Here is a 20,405-nt window from a genome sequence, read left to right as displayed (position 1 = left end):
GGCAGCTGGCGCGCGCGCCGTTACCGGAGGGGGCGCTCTTTCCCGCTGCGAGCAGCGCTGTCGGGCCTTGGCACCGCTTGGGACTGGCTTCTGTCAACAGCACAGAAGGCAAGCCAAGGCTGTCCGGGCGCGGGCCCCCCGCGGGTCTGGCTGAGCCTCCCGTGCGCAGGGCCGGCTTACCCTGCAGTCACTCCTCCGATCACACCGCAGACCAGAGTGGCATCAGCCAAGGGAAGGGCGTTCTCCCACCGCATTAAAATGGTTGCTTGGTGTGACGTGCAGTCTGGGTGTTGGGCATCCTGCCCCGGGGGTAGGTGGTTCGGCTGGTGAAGCGAGCGGTGTCAGCTCTGTGCGGGCGTGTGTGCGCCTGGGCCCCGGCGCAGGCAGGGCGGGGGCGACGAAGGGTGACATGTAAAAGAGACGGCGGAGCCCTTGGGTGCAGGTGCGAGCAGCCCGGGGGTGGGGGGGGGGTCAGGGGGGGGGTGAGGGGCCACAGTTGTCCCTGAGTCTCTGCCCGGACTCCTGCGGAAGGAGAAGCCTCCCTCTCCCCTCCTAGGTTTGGTAGCTGGGGCTGTGAAATAAGCTAAGAACAGGCAAGTTAACATGAGAAAGGGTATACACATTTATTACTTAATTTTTAATATTAGTTATTTTAATGTTTATTTGTTTTTGAGAGAGAGAGTGAGAGCATGAGCAGGGGAGGGGCAGAGTGAGAGGGAGGGAGGGGAGAGAGAGAGAGAGAGAGAGAGAGAGAGAGAATCCCAAGCAGGCACCATGCCCAGGGAGGCTGGGACTTGAATTCACAAATTGTGAGATCATGACCTGAGCCAAGATCAAGAGTAGGATGCTCAACTGACTGAGCCATCGAGATGCCCTAATTTTTAATATTAAATACATGGGACATCACAGGGAAAAAAGTAGATACCCCCAAAAGCACTGAGATTTGAGAGCTGATGTGCCCTCTAATTGGGGAAAGGGAGGGGATGTAGTTAACTTAGGAGAGAGAAAATGATTTTTAGGGAAGATGAATGAACCCATCCTGCCAGGGAGGGGAGTTTTTTAAAAATGTGTGTTTATTTGTTCATTTATTTATTTTGAGATAGAGCACAAGCAGGGGAGGGGCAGAGAGAGGGAGACAGAGAACCCCAAGCGGGCTCTGCACCATCAGCTCAGAGCCCAGCGTGCGGCTTGAACTCATGAACCGTGAGATCATGAGCTGAGCTGAAATCAAGAGTCCATCACTGAACCGACTGAACCACCCAGGCGCCCCAGGGAAGGGAGTTTTGATAACCAGGTTCCTTTCGGGGGATCTGTGTTTAGGCAGAGAAGGTCAGCCCCAAGAAAGTCTTGCTCTGCATCCACTATTCCGTAAGTGCCTTCGGCTGGGAATGATGGCTGTCCCAAAGTGGCGTGCTGTGAGGGGCATGTCCTAAGCTCCTTCACTCACACGAGAGATTAACACACTCTTTTCACTCCATTTGGCTTCCCTCCAAGCCAGGGAGGTCTCAGGATTTGGCGGCGCGGGCCTGAGGCCCTGCGGCGGGAGGGGCACAGGATGGGGATGGGAGTGGGGTGAGGGGTCAGCCGTGGTGGGCCTCGCTGTCTGTCCCCTGTCAGCCCCCAGCAGCAGGTGGCCTCCTGATTCCTCTCTCTCAACAGCGGGTGTGCTGTTGTTAACCAGAAGCTCTGTCTGTAGGGGCGGCCCCGGGAGAACAGCGAAGTTCCTCTTTGTTTCTGTGATAAAATACAGGGGGGTCTGTGTGGAAGGGACCAAGGGCATGAACACCCAAGAGCAGGGGAGACGGGCGCCATCCAGGGGCCAGAGCGGAACCGTGAGGGGCGTGAAGAGGGCAGGCTGGGGTGGCTGATGGCCGGTGCCGGGCGCAGAGACCTTGTTTTGTAGCAAGGGTGAGAGGCAGTTTTGGCAAGTCGATTCTTTTTAAAAAAAATTTTTTTTTAAATGTTTTATTTATTTCCAGGAGAGAGAGACAGCGTGAGCAGGGGAGGGTCAGAGAGAGAGGGAGTCACAGACTGAAACAGGCTCCAGGCTCTGAGCTGGCAGTCAGCACAGAGCCCGACGCGGGGCTCGAACCCACGAACCGCGAGATCATGACCTAAGCGAAAGTCGGACGCTTAACCGACTAAGCCACCCAGGCGCCCCTAAAAAATTTTTTTAAATATTTATTTATTTTTGAGAGAGAGAGAGACAGAGCATGGGGTGCAGAGATTGAGGGAGACACAGAATCCGAAGCAGGCTCCAGGCTCTGAGCTGTCAGCATGTTTTTACAAAAAAGCATGTTCTCATTTCGATAGGGGTTCCAGCGAATGTACTAATTGATTTTATCAGAACGTCTCCCTGTGCGTTTAGAATTCTGCTCCTTTTAGCTGCGAGCATTTTGGAGGCCCTTATTCTGGAAAGAAGGGAGTTGGGCTAGATCACCTTTCAGCTTTCTTTTCCATCTTGGGATCGCCTCACTGTTTGCCCCACACTACATGCATTTGCAAAGGTCTTCACGCTTGAGAAACTGGTGGCGATCAAATGATCAGTTGTCAGAGTGTCCCTGAATTCTCCCGGCAGGTGCTTGGGTAGCTGGAGGAGGATGGGTACCTGGGAGCGGTCCCCGAGCTCAGTCCGCACTGGGGCAGTCACTTCTTATGTCCCTAGGAATGGAGCCTGCCCACGATGACCCATGCATGTGCCCTGTCCCTCGGTGGGCTGGGCAGGCAGCAAATGGTGTCGGAAAGTCATCTGCCAGACCCCAGGGTAGAAGGAGCATTCCTGCCCTTTCCTGACAGCAGCGCCCGTGGGATGCTGCACTCGCGGCATGGGAATCGGGATCAGACGGTACACAGTGGGGTGTACAGCCTTCACTGCTGATGTTACAAGGTTAGAGGCAGTGACCTTGGGAGAGTTTACACTCAATTTAATTTTTATTGTTTCATGAAATGGGAATTGTTTTCTGCCAGTCAACAAAGCATCGGGCATCCTGCTGCATAATGGATGTGGATAGGCCATTACTGTTTGTTGTAGCTGCTTAACTGCAGGGCGGTCTTATTAGTGGGGATTTCGGAACTCCGGGACTTTTGCCAGCCTCGGGGCTAATTCTTTATTCATGTCAGCGCTAATGCTGTTACATATAACGGGTTATGGCCGCTTCAGAAAGGGAGGAACGTTCAAGTCTCTGAAGTTGAAAATGTACCCCAAAGGAAAGAAGCTGGGGGAATCAGGGATCTGAGCAATCAGCAAGTTCAAGGGGGACATGGCTGAAATGTAAGCCAGGCAGTCAAGTTTTCCAGAAAATGATGGTGCGGCCAACCTAGCAGGTAAAACATTATTGAAGAAATCGGCTAAATCACGCAAGAGAAGCACAATGCTTAAGGCAAAAATCATCGTTATTTTAGGGATGGAAAAATGATCATTTTCCCTGCATGTTTGAAAAAAAAACATCCTAAATATTTCGAGTTCTGAACTATCTATCTAGATTGAGCTGAAGTCCTATCAAAGCTTATAGGAAAGAGCAGGTTATAAAAGGGAGCCCCACTTGGCTTTGGGGGGCTGTAAAAACCTCCCCATAATACTGGTGTGGTATAATCTGAAGATGATTTTGCGTACTTGATCACGGACGGGCCACTCACCTCAGAGATGTTGGCCTCAGAAGGGAGGGGGAGAAGGTGAGAGTTCCAAGCCATGTTGAATATAGAAAACAGAACATTCACAGACACTTACTCTGCTTCCTCAGTGGTGACAGGTGACATCAAATACTATTGTGGAAGTCTGGTAATGGGAATGTACCAGAGCGGTGTGTGTGTTAAAGAGAGGGAGAGAAAGAGAGAGAAGGAGGAAGAGAGACCTCTAGTTATTTTTTGTGCCAATATTTAAATCGGGTGATGATGGTTATTATAGTGGATATATATATGTATTTAAAATTTATTTTGAGAGAGAGAAAGAGTGTGAACAAGGGGGGAGGGGTATAGAGAGAGAGAGGGAGAGAGAGAATTGCAAACAGGCTCTACCCTGTCAGCATAGAGCCCGAGGTGGGGCTTTGACTCAGGAACCAAACTGTGAGATTAGGAACAGAGCCAAAATCAGGGTTCAGAAGCTTAACCGACAGAGCCATCCAGGTGCCCCTATAATGGATATATTTACTTTTATAATACTTTACAGTTAAAAAGAACATGCTAACAGATAGCAGCTGCAGCTAGTGTGGTTGGGCCAAACTGGTCACTTCCTGATGGACCAGGAAGACCTGGCAGTAGGTCACACCGGATCCCTTCCCCACCCAGCCAGCTCCCTCCCTGCACTCCTGACCCCTCTTACCTCGTTCTGCCTTTTCTTCCTCTGAAGCACGCACCTTGTAGTATGCTACTTAATTTACTTATTTATTATGTTCCTTGTCGGTCTCTCCCCCACTAGCATGTAGTGGGCACAAGTCTTGCTTTATTTTATTCACCGAGGTATCTCACGCAGTGCCTGGTGCGTGACACTCACTTCATAATTGATTGAGTAAAAGCCGAATAGGAAAGAAAAGAAGGATTCTTAGCTGAAAAGGGAAGGAAAGAGTTATGGTGAAGCAAAATGGCGGCACACACGGCATGTGTAGTGACTACGGATCTCTGATACACCTGGGTCCTTCCAGGGCGCGTCTCTCTGAACAGTGCGTCTTGTCATAGTTCATCTGGAACAACCCAGGCTGGGAGCCAGTCCTCAGCAACTCCGTAAGTCAGTGAGCAGCTGTGGGTGTTTATTTTTTAAGAGCATGTAGCTGTGAAGAACGGAAGAGTGGGGTCCAAGCAGAAGTCATCCGTCTGTGCTTTTAAAACAAATTGCTAAAACTCAATCATAATGTTAATTTTAAACATGGCATTTGTCCTTATTTTCAAACCACTGTGCAATTATGAAGGGCAGTTTGCCAAGTCTATATTTAAAATCTGTAGGCTTTAACTAATTTAAGGAAAGGTCCCCAAAAGAGGCAAATGCAAAGGAGTTCTCCCTACCAAAAGGGGATGTTGCTGGCAAACTCTAAGCATACACGTGCGTTTAGTTAAGAATAGACTCACTTTACTGGGAAAATAAGCATGGGAGAGTCTGATGGTCCCCTCAAAGTCACATAATTACTAACTGCTTTCACTAAGGCCTTGAACTTTCAGTTCCCTTTTTTCCAAAGAACTTTGAATCACAGGAGCAGTCATATGCACAACCCTCTGAATATGCAAATAAAAGGGATCTTGAAGAACAACAGGTGCAATTTCATCATTTTATCGATTAGGACACACGCTTGGTATATTGGCTGCAGTCTCTGGGGAAACATAATCAGTAGGCTATATATGTTTATATTTTTCAATAGGAGATATGTAATATGCGTATATTTATTGTAATAAATTGTTGTGTGTTATAGTATAGTAACATATTTATGATATAAGTTTCTTAGAAGGAATTGTCAAGCTGGAGACTGAGGCAATGGACAGGTTAGTTCTGGGCTGAGTTTGAGCCATAAGGCTGGAGGCGACCAGTGTTCTATCTCAGAGAGGATGGATCTCCCTCCCTCAGCCTTTGTGCTCTGTTCAGGGCCTCAGCGGAAGGGGATCATGCCCACCCACATTAGGGAGAGCCATCTGCCTTATGGAGTCTACAGATTCCAGTGCTAATCTCGTTACCCAAACACCCTCCCAGACAGACCCAGAAATAATGTCTAACCACATTCTTGGGCGCCCCCATTGCTAAGACAAGATGAGACACAAAATTAATCATCAGATGCGGGAGGGTGATTTGTGTCCAGTCCCAAGTGAGCCAGGTCAGGGCTTTGAGGACCTTGACGCCAAATTTCCAGTTCCCCGTGCTGTCCCTCTGCACGCCTTCATACCCTCAGATCAATGCATAGAAAAAATGTATACATTTCCTACATCTTGATTATCATAATTCTCATGAATCTAATTAGCTGTAGTTTTTGCATATTCAAATAATTAATTTATAACAAATTTCTGCAGTATCACACATATATACTTTTCCTCAAATGCTTAGAAACAAGAAGCTATTTAATCTACATATTTAGAAAAATACTTTAATGACAAATTAGATTTTTCTCCCCAATGAAAGTAAATGGTTCATTACTGAAATTCAGATTTCGTATCAGTGCACTGTCAATCTGTGAATATGATGTGGAAGATGGTATAGTTATTATTGAAGGTCTCAAGTATTACTCAGACAGTTTAGGAAGAAAGAAGGAACTATTTCTTTGAAGTGAGTTAAATAAATAGGGTGTTTTCTGTTGCTTTACTCTTGTCTTGCTTGTTCTTGTTACTAGAAAAGACTGTTGGATCTTTACATTAGCATGACTTATTTAAATCATGCATATATATTTATATATGATATAAACTACAGAGACCTTAAAAGCCATTTGAGTTTTTAGAGTATTCTAGAAATCAGAAGGAGTAGAGGATAGAGTTCTGTCCAAGTAGATGGGGGGAATGGGTGCGGCGTGTGCATGTGCTGGCCACTTGTGCCCTGGCTCACTGTGACGGATGGAGTTTACTGAGGACGGCTCCATGCAGGGGCTGTGATGAAGACATTAGACCTGAGACTTGGACGTTAGGTGACTTGACTGAGTCACGTGAGCACTAAGACGCTGAGGCGCGTCTCACCCAGGCTTATGTGACTACAACTCTTTCTAGCTACCACCGATTCAGCCAATGCAAATGAAAGGTGATAGAGCCACCTAGGTGCTTGTGAAACATTCAGGTTTCTGGCCTCGCTCCATTGACGTGGACATGCTGGCTCAGCAGGATCGGAAAGAAGTCCAGGGGCTGGTGTTTTCAGCAGCATCCCAGGTGTCACCGAAGCAGGTCGACCATGAACTTCCCTCGGAGAAACATGTCCCGTGCTCTGCTCTATTGTCCCATGTCTCTGGTCTCAACAGGCCAAGCCTTTGGGAGCTGGCTCCACTAACGCCCTTCACCCCTTTCTAGACTTCCGTAGTCCTGAGCTACAGAAAGCAAGAAATACATCAGTGACGTCTGCCTTGGCTTTTGGGAACGCCAGGAAATGTTAGATCACATGCAGACTCAGGATTTAAAGAGCTACCATGATGGTTTGGTTCCTTGCTTTGTTGCTTGAGTCTTCTTTCTGGCAGTCAGGCCTGGGTCTCTAGGGGATGGTTCCAAGGTCCTATGGTCCTTCTGTTTTGTAGCTCTGCCTTCATCATTAGAGCTTCTGGCTTCTCTGTTCCCCCAAATCCTGCCAGACTGTACTGTGAGTACCCCACGCCCTTAAGGCCTTCTGCAAACCCTGGGCAAGAAGAGTGAGCCCCTGTTGTGCTGCAGCTTTGCACCCGGTCACCAGCATCTTTCCATTTTCCCAACCTCCCTGCCCTGGTAACCATCGTTCCACTCTCTTGTCTGTGAATCCAACTTCGTTTTTAAGTTTATTTGTTTTGAGAGAATGAAAGAGAGCGGAGGAGTGGCAGAGAGAGAGAGAGAATCCCAGTCAGGCTCTGCACTGGCAGCAGTGCAGATGCATAACTGAGCCCCCCAAGTGCCCCTGTGGATTCAACTTTTTAAGTTGATGGGATCATGCAGTATTTGTCTTTCTGTGTCTGGCTTATTTCACTTAGCACAATATTCTTCGGGTCCATCCATGTTCTCACAGATGTCCAGCGTGGTGACTATATAGTTAATAATGCTATATTGTGTACTGGAAACTTACAGAGAGAGTAGATCTCAAGTGCTCTACACACACACGCACACAAACACACACACTCTCTCTCTCAAAAATAGGTAACTGTGAGGAGAAGGGTACGTTAATTAGTTTGACTGTTGTAATCATTTCACTGCATATCTGTATATCCAATCGTCAGGTTGTATCCCTCACATAAATGCAGCTTTTGTTACAAAGTACATTATAATTTAAAAAGAAGGGGAACTTTATTCTATTCATGCTTCTTCTCTGAGCCTCCAAGCTTGTCCCATAGCTGGGGTCCTGTGTCCAGACGAGAGCTTCCTGTACCCCCACCTGCTGAGTGCTGGCTCTCAGGAGAGTCTTGGTATTTTCCCGTCTCCCATCTGATGGACGTTAACTGTGGGTGAAAAATCTTGCTCCCATCACCTGCCTCACAAGTTCTGGAATTCTGGAATCTGCCAGGGTCCTTGGACTTCCCACCAGCCATGCAGTGATGTTGAAATCTTGCATCTCGGTGCTGCTTGGTCTCTTATCTAGTCCTATTTATTTTCCTTCCCTCTGGAGTCAAAATTTTCTGGAGTCAAAATTTTCTACAGATTAATATTTGGACCTTTAACTTCAGTTAGTTCTCTATATATCCATAAATAATTACTCTTGTGCATTCTCAATTGGTAGATTTGGTGGCCTTTAATAAGTGATTTCTCTGCCGTCCAGATCCCGTGGTCTGCCAGAGTCTGGCTCTTCCAAGCCATCAGGCAGTTATCCTTTACTCCTACAATAGTATCCTTTACTACTCATCCACATTGGGTCACTGGGTAAGCCTTTGTTTGCAAACTCCGAGTCCTAACTTGTAGCTCAAAGTCCTTAATTGCAAAGAAATTCTCCTTACTGATTTTGCATGTCTAAATTTCAAAACACACCTTGTAATATTTTAACACACCTTGTAAATATTTTAAACATATTCCTTGTAATAATTTTAAAGGTGAAGAATTGTAAAAAACATAAAGACAATTCTTATGTCATTCTGTACCCCACATGGGATCATTTTTAGAAGTCTGATGTTTATCCTTCCAAATGTCTTCTATGTGCATTGAAGTATGTCAGTGTATAGGTATTTACAAACGTGAAATGCCATCAGTTTTTCTAATACATATATTTTACTTCATTTTGATTGAATAGTCATGCTTAACTTTTCAAAATTTTTTTTTATGTTTATTTTTGAGAGAGAGAGAGAGAGGGAATGAGCAGAGGCGGGGCAGAGAGAGAATGAGCAGAGGCGGGGCAGAGAGAGAGAGAGAGAGACAGAATCTGAAGCAGACTCCAGGCTCTGCTCTGTCAACACAGAGCCTGACACAGGACTCAGACTCATAAACCGTGAGATCATGACCTGGCTGAAGTTGGACGCTTAACCAACTGAGGCACCCAGGCGCTCCAGTCATACTTAACTTTTACCTAATGCTTCTGGCAGAGCAAACTCTTAATAAAGGGTACTAGTTATTATCATTATTATAATTTTTATGTGTATGTTTTGCATATATATAAAGGAAGGTTCTTCTAAACTAGTGGTTCTTAACTTCGGCTGCGTGTTGAGATCACCAAGGAGCTTTAAAACCTTTTCCTGCCTGAGCCTCACCTTCAGTGATTTGGACTTAATTGATCTGGCATGTGGCCAAGGACTCAGGAGTTTTAAACACTCCCTAGGTGACTCTGTCCTACAGCCAAGACTGAGAACCTCTGTTCTAAACAATCATCAGTGTTAAAACGCAAAGTATTATTAGGAGCATCCCCTTGGCGAATGACGCCCATCCATTCTTAATTAAAGACCCGATAATCACATGACTTCCGATAGTATGAGGTTTACTTAGAACACAAACAAGCAACCATCCAGAAGGAAACACCCAACTGCTTTGTCTTTCCAGACGTACCAGCCCAGTGGGTGACGGAGCGGGAACCCACCTGCAGCTCTGAGATGAGCCCCTCCTGCCTTTTCTGCTTCTCTGGCCAACAGGACGGCGTGTGGCATCAAGCCCTTTCCACGGATGAGGGAGGCTGCCGAGCTGGGTGGTAAGCAGCAAGGGGAGGCAGCAAATGGCTGGTCTGTCGAGGTCAGTGGCACACGGTGTAGGAAGTAGATAAGGAAGGGGAAGAATTAGGATCGGGTTGGGAGGACGTCACTGGCTGGCCGCTGTGCCTCTCTAGACACGCAGTCACCAACGATGCCAATTCCAGATCCCAAGTCAAGAACCAGCAGAGGGAGGCCCCACTCAAGCGAGCCCCATGAGGGTCCGGCCTCACCCCCTCCTCTCCCCAGTCGGGAGTGACCTGGGCTAATTGCCAGGCAGGCAGGCTCCCCATACATGGGGACTCTCAGCATGCTGCCCTTGAGGCTCCAACAGTGGGGGTCAGCAGGCCAAGGAGGGATTCCAGGTTCCCCAGGAAGGGCGTCCTCAGAGTGGCTCAGGCGGCTCAGTCCAGTTTTCCTCAGGTACAGCTCAAAAGTACTACATATACATTCAGCGAGAACTTGTGAAGACACTGGGTTGGACCCTCAGCGGGCAAGAGGTAGAGCTTTTGTAAGTGATCAAGCACCTAGGTGCACACGTACTATTGTTTATTTCGGGTGTGGACAGGGAGAGGGTGAAGGTGTCCTGGCTGCGGTGGGCACGGAATGCCGCTGATAGCTGACATTTGCTCCTGGACACGCTGTGGAAGCCTGCTTCCCTGAAAGCTCTCCGACCAGGCAGAAGCACTTCATCGTTCATTGTTCCCCGGTAGCTCAGAGAAGGACGCTCTGTTCTTTATAAGAGTCAGAGTAAAGTGAAACAATGGAGATTGATAACTAGGATTTTGTATGTATACAATAGTGTACATACGATGTGCATAGATAATTTATTTGTAAAATCTGTTTTACAGATTGAGACATTTTCTCCAATTTTCCTTAAGAATTTTTATTGAGGGGGCACCTGGGTGGCTCAGTTGATTAAGCATCTGACTTCTGGTTTTGGCTCAGGTCATGATCTCCCAGTTTGTGGGTTCAAGCCCCAAATCGGGCTCCTCACTGGAAGGCAGAGCCTGCTTTGGATTCTCTCTCTTTTTCTCTGCCCCTTCCCCGGTCATGTGCACTCTCTCTCTCTCTCCAAATCAAAAAGATAATTTTTAGGGATGCCTGGATGGCTCAATCAGTTGAGCATATGACTCCTGATTTCACCTCAGTTCACGATCCCACAGGTTGTGAGTTTGAGCCCTGCATTGGGTTCCTAGCTAGCAGTGTGGAGCCGGTTAGGATTCTCTCTCTCTCTTTCTCTTTGCTCTTCCCCCGCTCACTCTCTTGCTCTCTCTAAGGTAAATAAATAAACTTTTTTTTAAAAGAATTTTTTAGCTTGTTTCCATCTTATTTTATTATTATTATTTTTAAATATAATTTATTGTCAAGTTGGCTAACATACAGTGTGTACAGTGGGCTCTTGGCTTCGGGAGTAGATTCCTGTGAGTCATGGCTTACAGACAACACCCAGTGCTCGTCCCAACAAGTGCGTCCTCAGTGCAGGGCACCCATTTTCCCCGCCCCCTGCAACCTCCCAGCAACCTTCCGTTCGTTCTCTGTATTAAAGAGTCTCTTATGGTTTGCCTCCTTCCCTCTCTGTTTGTAAGCATTTTTCCCCTTCCCTTTTCCCCGTAAACTTCTGTTCAGTTTCACAAATTCCACATATGAGTGAAAATATATAATACCTGTCTTCCTCTGACTGACTTATTTCACTTAGCTTAATACCCTCCAGTTCCATCCATGTTGTTGCAAAGGCAAGATTTCATTCTTTCTCAGTGCCAAGTAGTATTCCATTGTATACAGAACCCACATTCATTATTCCTCAATTAATGGACATTTGGGCCCTTTCCGTAATTTGGTTATTATTGGCTATAGCGTTGCTATAAACACTGGGGTACATGTGCCCCTGTGCATCAGCACTTCTGTATCCTTTGGATAAATCCCTAACAGTGCTATTGCTGGGTCATAGGGGAGTTCTATTTTTAATTTTTTAGGAACCTCCACATTGTTTTCCAGAGGAGCTGCACCAGTTTGCATTCCCACCAGCAGTGCAAGAGGGTTCCCATTTCTCCACATCCTTACCAACACCTGTTGTTTCCTGAGTTAATTTTAGCCACTCTGACTGGTGTGGGATCATACCTCAGTTTTCCTGATGGTGAGCATCTTTTCTTGTGTCTGTTGGCCACCTGGGTGTATTCTTTGGAAAAGTATCTATTCATGTCTTGTGCCCATTTCCTCACTGGATTATTATTATTTTTTTCAGGTGTTGAGTTTGGTAAGTTCTTTATAAACTTTGGATACTAACCTTTATCTGGTATGTCATTTGCAAATATTTTCTCCTATTCCATTGGTTGCCTTTCAGTTTTGCTGAGTGTTTCCTTGGCTGTACAGGTGATTTTCCTCCTGATGAGGTCCCAATAGTTCATCTTTGCTTTTATTTCCCTTGCCTCCAAAGACATGTCAAGTAAGACGTTTCTGCGGCCAAGGTCAAAGAGGTTGTTGTCTGTTTTCTCCTCCAGGGTTTTGATGGTTTCCTGTCTCACATTTAGGTCGTTCATCCATTGTGAGTTTATTTTTGTGTATGGTGTAAGAAAGTGGTACAGTTTCATTCTTCTGCACGTTGCTGTCCCATTCTCCCAGCGCCATTTGCTAAAGAGAGTATCTTTTTTCCATTGGATATTCTTTTCTGCTTTGTCAAAGATTATTTGGTCATACATTTGTGGGTCCAATTCTGGGTTCTCTATTCTGTTCCTTTGGTCTGCGTGTCTGTTCCTTTGCCAGTACCACACTGTCTTGATGATCACAGCTTTGTCGTAGAGGCTAAAGTCTGGAATTGTGATGCCTCCCACTTTGGTTTTCTTTTTCAACATAACTTGGATTTTTTGAGGTCTTTTGTGGTTCCATACAATTTTTAGGGGGTTGTTTGTTCTAGCATTGAGAAGAATGCCGGTGCAATTTTGATTGGGATTGTATTGAATGTGTAGATTGCTTTGAGTAAAAAGAGAATTTTTAGTGAAATGTTGTCTAAATGGTGTAGAACGAAATGATTCTCCTTTCTCCCTGCAGGGATCCTGTGGGAGGTGTCTGGGTATATGTGCCCGACTGAGAATTGCCCTGAGACTCACACAAGGTTTGCTGAACTTTGGTCTTTGGCAAACTTTCGAATAGCACCCTACATAGAAAAGGTTCTCTGAAACCATTTTTTATTGATAATTATAATATCATAAAAGTTGGTGACAGTGATGGACCATCAGTTTGGTGAGAGGTCCTGTTGATGAAAAGGAATCTACTTCGCGATTGTAAGAGACACGTGGGCTTTGGCACGACTCCAGTTATAATTACAAGCTCTGATTCAGTGACGGGCCTGAATGAAGGAGAAGGTCAAGCCTGCCTGCAGCCCAGAGTCAAAGCGGTGACTTCCCACGTGCTCAGATTCAATTACAGAGGGGAGGCCCCTGCCAGTTCTGGTTCTGTTAGTGCACTTTTGAGACACTCCACCTCCAGCAAATGCCTGTAGGCAGTTACGGTTGACAAACCAAGTCGGAATTTCCTGCTCTGGAGGGAGCGGAGGCTGCTGCTGAGAGCCATCGCTGGCAGCGGCCACTGGCGGGGGACTCCCAGGCCACCGCATGATGCCAGAGGTTATCTGGCAGTAACTTATGAAGATCAGACCTGGGAGCCACTCGGAAATCCACTTTTCTCTCTTTTTGGACTGATTCCGCAGACTCCAGGTTCTGGGTGAGTGCGATCCCAAGGTGCTAGGAGTCCTTTGGAAAATCTCTGTGGCACATAAAACACTGGCAAAGGGAAGAGAGCATGATTGTTTAAATGCTGCTCACGACTGCGCTGATAGGGATTTGAAAATAAAGAGAGGATTACAGCTCTCAGGATTAATATAGGATTAATCTCATTCTTTCTTCAATACCAAAGACCCAAATGTCCTGAAGGAGAAGTCGATGTTCTCTTTAAAAAAAAATACAGCTAATAATTCTATAGAATTATAATTCTCATGAGGAGATCATCTTTTGTGAGCAAGATGAATTAGGAGGAATTCATTCCCTCATCAGCTTATGTTCATGATTAATGTAAAGGTTTTTTATTGCCATTCATGGCAACAAGGCAGCACTAATTTAAAGAGTGCTGGATTCTGGTTGATGAACTGAATCAGAGTTTGGGAAGTAAGTTTCATGTTTACAAGTTAGAGGTTCCAGTGAAATATCAACTTGGAAGTGTTATTAGCACTGGTTATTAACCTTTGGAGAAAGAGAGCTCATCAACATTTTATTAAACCTATTTAATGTTGCTTTCTTATTTACGAATCATCATTCAGCTTGTGCATTTCACCCCAGGCAGCATTTTTGGGGCACTTTGTGTCTATTCTTGTCTTCATCTTAATATGCAATCATCATTGATATTTAAGATGTTAATATGTAGAGAGAGAAAAAGAGGAAAAAAGCTGTTGTCCATAAACTCTATTATTTTTGGAATAGGCCTCTGGATGAAAAAGAGGTTATTACTAATTAAGGGATCAATCTTGGTGAAGATTCTAACTATAGATATTCAGGACCCCGGATCTTGAAGTATAAGGTCCGTAGTAATAGAAGGCAGTAAGGGAGAGAGAATGCGTATGTATTATATATGGGACCACTGGAAATATAAGTGAATGGGTAGCATTTCAAACTCTGGAACCAGATAGATTTGGTTTCAGATTCTCATGCTGCAGTGTGCTGGTTATAAGACTTGGAATGAACTACCCAACCTCACTGAGCCTCAGTTTCCTCATCCCTACAATAGGGACAATGAAAGTGCCAAGGTTATAGGATTACTCTGACAATTAGCTTTTAATGCTCCATTCACATAGTACATCCTCAGTAAATGTATGCAACTGTTTTGGCTATTGTTGGGGGTCAAAATGATGGGTCAGATGAAGCAGGCACTAGGTATAAGAAGAACATCTGCTTTTGGCAGTGACTGAAACTTATAGCCCTTGGTACCTCCAAGATAATTTTAAAGAGGATTCAGGAGGAACCTGCCCCAGAGATATGGGGCTAAGGAGGAAATGAGTTTTATTGTTCAAGGACGGCAAGGTGTAAGTTAAGGATTGAGTCAAGCTTAGTTGCTGGCAAATGCTACAGTGTATCAGAAAATAAAGTCCTATACCTGCATAATACTCATGAAAATTATTTTATCTTTTGCATTTTTGGCACTGACTCTCCCTTGAGTTTTAGCTTTTTTCATTTAGGTTTTCTCTAGGCATTTTCTCTCCTGGTGGAGAGAATAAGATGGGCCCAAATGAGGTATGATCCACCCAAACTCACAGCCAGTAAGTGGTGGATCAGGAGTGGAGGTACTCAGTCCATGTCTTACGTCAGGAATGGGTGAATGAGTCCATAAATCATAATTATGTGCACAGTGCCTTCTTTCGCGCCAGGAGACCTCTCATTAGTTACTTACTTTCACTTTTCTCAATACTGAGAATGATTTTTTGCAATGCCTAATTAATTTGCAATCATAACTAATCAATTTATTGGTTTAATCATCATTAAATTTTTTTTAAATGTTTATTTACTTTTGAGAGAAAGACAAGCATGAGCAGTGGAGGGGTAGAGAGAGGGAGACACAGAGTCCGAAGCAAGCTCCAGGCTCTGAGCTGTCAGCACAGAGCCTGATGCGGGGCTTGAACTTGTGAACCAAGAGATTATGTCCTGAGTCGAAGTCAGATGCTCAACAATTGAGCCACCCAGGTGCTCCATTTTAATTTTTATTGAGATCTGCTAGCTACACTGTATTGTGGTAAACATTTATGTGTTATAAAGGTAAGTAAGATCATCATGTCACCTAAGAAATATGATAAGACATAAACGTAAATAACAGTGGTGGGTGGCATCACCCATCAAAATTTGAGTCCTTTTATTTGTTTTTAAAAAATATTTATTTTTGAGAAGGAGAGCATGCAAACATGAGTGGTGAAGGGGAGGGGCAGAGAGAGAGGGAGACAGAGGACCTGAAATGAGATCCCGTGGGCTATAGCAGGCTCTCGTGGGCTCCATGATGTCAGCACAAAGCTGGACGCGGGGCTCGCACTCATGAATGGTGAGATCATGACCTGAGCCAAAGTCAGACGCCTAACCCACTGAGCCACTCGGGCACCCCAAAGCTTTGAGTCCTTTTAAAACAAAGCACCATCACCTTTTCTGTAAACTTACTGAAGATTTTTGGAATAACTACAAATTAAAGATCTTCAGTTTTAAAAACGGTCTAATAGTAGAGAAGTGACCAAAGTGACAGAGAGATCATGAAAAGGTGACTTCCTTAAAGAAAACTGGATACCGATTATACATTTGATCACCATGTTGCTTGTAACATCTACTGTAAAAAATTGACATGCTGTATCCGAGGAATGGGATCATCAAGTTATTGGGGATGTTCCATTATTGATGAGATGGCCGAGCTATTGGCAAGAGTCCATTATCGGACATTCAGGCCATTGTCCAACGCCAGGGGCCAACACCATAGCATATTGAGGACTGTTCTGTGTGCGTGTTTGTAGATGTATGCCTTACGTCTGGGGCAAAACCCTTGACCCGAAGTGCCAACTATGGAGCAGCTCTTGACATAAGTGTTTCATAAATGGAGACAAAGGGAGGGCACCAGATAATTTTTGTTCTTTTGTTTTCTTTTTCCTGAAAATACATAATGCTAAAGCTTTTTTTAAATTTAAATTTTTATTATTACTTATTTGTTTTTAAAATTTAAATCCAAGTTAGTTAACATGTAATGTAATAATAGTTTCAGGAATAGAATTTAGTGATTCATCACTTACATATACCATCCAGTGCTCTTTCCAGCAAGTGACCTCCTTAATGCCCATCCCCCATTTAGCCCATCCCCCCACTCAACACTAACCAGTAACTCTCAGTTTGTTCTCTGTATTTCAGAGTCTATAATGGTTTGTCTTCATCTCTGCTTTTATATTATTTTTGTTTCCCTTCACTTATGTTCATCTATTGTGTATCTTAAATTTCACATATAAGTGAAATCATCTGATATTTGTCTTTCTCTGACTGACTTATTTCGCTTTGGATAATCCACTGTAGTTCCATCCATGTTGCTGCAGATGGCAATATTTCATTCTTTTTGATGACTGCGTAATATTCCTGTGTGTGTGTGTGTGTGTGTGTGTGTGTGTGTGTGTGTCTGTCTGTGTGTACAGCACATTTTCCTTATCCATTCATCAGCTGATGGTCATTGGGCTCTTTCCATACTTTGGCTGCTAGAGCTGCTATAAACATTGGGGTGCATGTGTCCCTTCCAATCAGCACTCTGGTATCCTTTGGATGAATACCTTCTAGTCCTAATGCAAGGGTTTTTGCTTGTTCAACTCACATTCACTTTGTGAGATATGACGGAATAGTGTCAACAGGAATAGTGTTTTTAAGGCAGCAGACCAAGCATTTTGATGTCGATATAAAAGCAAGGGACTCCACCCAGAGCAGGGTCCTAATTCAAAGAGAAGAGTTAGTGGTCAACAACATGACTGTTGAATTTGATCTGGTGAAGGAAATAGTGAAAATTGTGAGTTAGATGAGATCATTGCCATTGGCTGTTTTTGTTTACAATATTTCTTGTGAAGAAATGGGCTACGAAACTGCATTTCTTTAAAACACCAGAATATATTGTCTACTGATGGGAAAGTTACTCACATAAATTTTCACCGAAGCAAAAACTTTTCTTCATGTTACCGGTAAAACCAGTACAGATGATTCTGTGATATCGGGTGGTTTAAGGATATATTAATTTCTGGGCTGGGAGGAATCTGTCACCTTCGACTGACTGATCACAGTTTTTACTGTGGAGAATATAATACTAGGATTTATCACAGAGACCAGACTGTGGTGTGCAAATACCTTGGCCACTGAGAGCTCGACTCTTTCCCCATCCTAGATGACTTTCCCCGCTACTCAGGGAAAGAAATCAATGAGGTCTTATTGGGAATATTTACAAACCACATAAGAATGCTGCCACAGAACGTGAAGAAATACTTTCCAGAGCCAGGTCAATCAAAGAGAGGATTAGGAATCTATTTTCTGTGATTTCCTAAATTTATGTAACTCAAACTTGTAGTTTTTGACTCTGAAAGGCCCTCAATTTAGCATCTCTCCAGCCTTCTAAGGAATTTCCAGTAAGAATTTCTTCACGACTTCTGGATTCATGATCCAGCTAAGATGTCTAGAACTAGCTGATAGTCACCAAAAAGTCCCTGTCTTTCCAGAGGGACAGGGATGCTGATTTTCCTAGAAGTCGACGAAACAGCTTTCTGTGAATCAGGCAGTCTGCTGGGCCGGATACCATCCTTCCTAATGACACGAAAGAGGAATTATTTCGTATTTCACGTTGATTCATTTTACAAAACTGTGAGGTTTCCTTAAAAACTTCACTGAAGTTGGTGGTCTCTGTACGTACCCCCAACCCACTGATGGTATGTGGATGCCGCAGGTGTGGGAAGGACCATTTATAACTTCTGTATATGGCTTCTAAACGGTGAGCATGCAGATAGTAAGGCTGCTGTTTGTCTTTATACTTCCTCCTAAACTTTTAACACTCTGCATTGTATCTGTTTCATAGTGTGCATAATATTGAGTACAACGTGAATGTCCATAGACTGTAGGAACAAACTGAAAAAATTGTAGGGAATCCACAGTCAAAAAGTTGGAAGAGACTTGAAGAGCTCCTGACCGTCATGCATATTTATTCCTATAATGTCAGCACTGTTTGCTGCTTTTATGTGGTTTACAAATCACGTCTAGATCACTTAAACTTTGCAGCCCATTGAATTTGTGTTTTGCCCAAATAGAGACACTCTTAGGAAGAACTCAGAGGCTGCTGGTCAAAGGCCTCCATCACCTCGAGGCCGCTTCTCAGCATCACCCAGGGCTGTGCTGGGCCCTGCAGGGTCGCCTCAGCCCCCACGCTGTGTTGCTGCAGCTGTCCTGGGGCCACACACCCCTTGTCCTCCAGAACCAGGGGTTTGTTGAGGGTGGTAATGCAGGCCTGGAGCAGCGGAGTTTTCTGTACAAGATTCAGAGACCCCCCCTCCCGCCCCCCACCTCCTCACCACCCCGGGGGCTCCCTGCTTCCCCGGCCAGCACTTCTCCCAGCGATGCCCTTCCCAGATGGGCTGTGAGGGGCTGAGCAGGCTGCCTGGGCTCCCCCCTCCCGTCCTCAGAGGCCCTTCTCTGGGGGCTGCGGTGGTCTTCACTGGCTCCCCGGCCTTGACCCGTTGCCTGCATTTCATACACTAGAAGTCATGGCACAGGGACCTCATGGTTCCCTTGTACACGCAGTTCGTGTTGGAGATGCGGAATTGCTGGGAGTGGTTTAAAAAAACCTTCTAAAATATAGTCGTGGAAATTTAGTTTTTGGAAGAGTAATAGAAGAACACAGGAAAGAGTTCCCAGGCAGTGCCCCGGAGTGTTTGTAGCGTGCAGGGTCCCGACCCCCCTCTCTGGGCTCCCAGCCCTGCTGGCCAGAGGGACTCCCACACTCCCTTCCAGGCCGTGCTCATGAAAAACAAGCATGTGCACCTGTTTATTATTATTATTTTTGACTTATTTTTTTTTTTAACACTTATTTATTTTTGAGAGAGAGACAGGGCATTAATGGGGGAGGAGCAGAGAGAGAGGGAGACACAGAATCCGGAGCAGGCTCCAGGCTCTGAGCTGTCAGCACAGAGCCTGACGCGGGGCTCAAACCCAGGAACCTTTGAGATCATGACCTGAGCCGAAGTCAGCCATCCAACCGACTGAGCCACCCAGGCACCCCTGCATCTGTTTTTTAAACACAAAATGGGAGTATATGGTATGCTCTATTCTGAACATTTTCCCAATGAGATGTGTCTCAAAGATCTCTCCATATTGGTGTAAGTAATTCTGCCCCCTGCCCCTGTCCAAATATTGGTAATCTGTTCTAAGATTTATTTATTTAGCCTCCTCTGATGGACATAGAGGTTTCCAGTTTTTTTTTGTTATTACAACTTACGATGCCATGAAGATCTTTGTGGAGATGTGTAGGATAAATGACTAGATAAGTGTGGGTATATTTGTAAGTTTGATGATGGTAAATATTGCCAAACTATCTTCCATCAAAGTTATAGTTTATTTTCTTGCCAACAATATATTTAGAGGGGCTGTCTGCTCAGACCTACTTTAATACACAGATTACAAAATATTTTCATTTTTATAAATTTGATAGTTGTATATTTTATTTGCATTTCATTAATCATTAGTGAGGTTGAGCATATTTACAAAGGCTTAAAGACAATCTGCATTTCCTTTCTGTCTGAAGATTGCCCATGTGTGTCTAATTAGGTGGCTGGTATTTTTCTTACCGATTTGCATAAACACTTTTTAAATAGTAAGGACTTTACCCTTTTATATATGTTGCAAAAACATTCCCAGGTTGTCACTTGTGTTTTGACATTTATGTAATATTGTTTTGCACAGTGAAAACTTGCTATTTTATGTAGTCAAATCACACAATTTCATCTTTGTACTGTCTAGGTTTTGTTTCTTCCTTGAAAGACCTCCTGGCGTATTATTTAAATTGCCATCAACCAGGATGTGGTTCATCTTTCTGTCTTCCCAGCATTCTTCAAGCACCTCGCATGGTGTGAGTCTCAACAATGTGTAT

At 44.7% G+C, this 20,405-nt stretch overlaps 1 long non-coding RNA gene across 1 annotated transcript in view; it reads left to right on the top strand.

The window, feature by feature from the left end:
* LOC120245077 overlaps nucleotides 1-20,405 on the top strand; it is a 112,625-nt gene that overhangs the window by 4,381 nt on the left and 87,839 nt on the right. The window contains exon 2 of the long non-coding RNA XR_005531702.1: nucleotides 9,592-9,777. This is a non-coding gene — a long non-coding RNA (uncharacterized LOC120245077). The remainder of the gene's footprint in view (nucleotides 1-9,591; nucleotides 9,778-20,405) is intronic.

Source organism: Hyaena hyaena, unplaced genomic scaffold (genome assembly GCF_003009895.1).
Source record: "Hyaena hyaena isolate Hyena2069 unplaced genomic scaffold, ASM300989v1 scaffold_404, whole genome shotgun sequence".
Classification (NCBI taxonomy): Eukaryota; Metazoa; Chordata; class Mammalia; order Carnivora; family Hyaenidae; genus Hyaena; species Hyaena hyaena.
Note: the sequence above shows the minus strand (reverse complement) of the source record. Positions and strands in the feature narration are given on the sequence as shown.